Raw genomic sequence first — 1,999 nt, 5'->3', positions numbered from 1 at the left:
CCATTATTATTAAAAAGTAGGATTGCTACCCGCCATTATTATTGAAAAGTAGGATTGCTACCCGCCATTATTTACACAGCTACCTTATGAAAGTAGTTTCACGTGTGTCTTAGATCCCTTTAGAAGGAAGATATCAGACAAAGCGACCTGCAATAAATGGGAAGAAGTCTTGGCTTAAATGTAGTATTCCTCTGACAGAGTACAATGTGAGTGGAGTTGGAGATGATGCCAGAGCGTGAGCTTGCCATTGCCGGGCTTTTACAAATGTCATCATCCCTTCGTATTGAGCGCTGTTGCAGGGTGCAGATACTGGCTAGTATTTTTTTAAATAAAGATTTTATTTTTAATAACCTAGCTATTAGTCATAACCTGTCTTAATTCACCTTCCCTAGAAGTAGAACCTGAGAAGGGATTTGGGTGCACGTGGTTTATTGAGTTTACACTCTTAAGAAACATCTCCAAAGAATGAGAAAAACAGAACAGAGAAGAGCTGGGCGGGAATGTAATCGCAGGTAAAATGCTGTCTTGTTCTGATTCAGAGGAATTATGTAAAATTTGTACTGGAGTATTATTCCAATCTGAGACAAGGCTTCTGGGCTTTTTGGCCCCTGCATCATTCAGTCATTGGATGTTTGGGGTGAGGGGCGTTGTCACTCCCCACGTGTCGGGTGAGGCAGCTCCCATCAGTCCCAGGTAATTCTTCCTAGATCAAGTGTGGAAACTGTTAGCTGCAGCACCTGCCATGGCAGGGAGATGGGTATCCAGCTGGCAAATGCGATCTGGGTGGAGTATCAGCAGCATCTGCTGCAGGCTTCCTTGAGTCTGCTACAGAGAGTCTGCTACAAGACAGAAACTCTGGCTAGTGTAGGCAAAAAGCAGAACTGGTTGGAAGGAATAGAGGGCTGACTGATCTGCGAGACAAAAGGACCACATCTGGACCATGAGCAGAAGACAAGGCAATCTTAGAGGACTAAGAGGACCGAGTCTCGGAAGACTGCCAATATAGTGAGGAGTTTTAAGCAATAATTGCCTGGCCAGGACAGCATTATGATTGGATGCCACTGGACGTCATCGCAGCCACTCTAAATGAATTCTCATCATCTCTCCAAAGCCAGCCCTTTGGGTAGAAACACCTGACTGGCCAAACGTAGAGCACACATTTATCACTAGCATGCTTGAAAGTGGAGAGAGGATGAGGCAGCTGCTTGTTTCTTGGAAGGAAGGAAGGCGTTGCAGCTCACCAATAACTCACATCATGCGATATTCTTCAGCCATTGGAAAAGGAGTTTGATGCTGAAGAACAAAACCTGAGAAAAGCCAGCGTATCTCCTGAAAAGCTGGCAAAATGAAGATTACTACCCTTATTTTACGATTATAAAAACTGAGACTCAGAGAAGTAATTTTATTCATTGATTCATTTTTTTTTTTTTTTTTTTTTTTGACGTGGAGTCTCTCACTGTCGCCCAGGCTGGAGTGCAGTGGCGTGATCTTGGCTCACTGCAACCTCCACCTCCCAGGTTCAAGCAATTCTCCTGCCTTAGCTTCCCAAGTAGCTGGGATTACAGGTTCCCACCACAATGCCTGGCTAATTTGTTGTGTTTTCAGTAGAGACGGGGTTTCACTATGTTGGCCAGGCTGGTCTCAAACTCCTGACCTCAGGTGATTCATCCACCTTGGCCTCCCAAAATGCTGGGATTACAAGCGTGAGCCACCATGCCTGGCCTGCAGTGTACATTTCTATGTGATATGTGTAGGGTGAGAGGGTGTTGAGACAAAAAATAATAGGTAAATAAAACACATAGTATATCAGACGGTGACAAATATTAGAAAGAAAAAATAAATCAGGGAAGGTGAGTGAGTTGGGTGTGGTGGCTATATTATGGAGATGTTTCCGTTTTAAGTAGGACAGTCAAAGTAGTTCCTGCTAAAACAGTGACATTTGAGCAAAGACCTGAAGGAAGTAAGGGAATGAGCTATGTGACTGTCTGTGAAAATGTCC

The sequence above is a fragment of the Mandrillus leucophaeus genome, unplaced genomic scaffold, assembly GCF_000951045.1.
Source record: "Mandrillus leucophaeus isolate KB7577 unplaced genomic scaffold, Mleu.le_1.0 Scaffold607, whole genome shotgun sequence".
Classification (NCBI taxonomy): domain Eukaryota; kingdom Metazoa; phylum Chordata; class Mammalia; order Primates; family Cercopithecidae; genus Mandrillus; species Mandrillus leucophaeus.
This window is presented reverse-complemented; position numbering follows the sequence as displayed.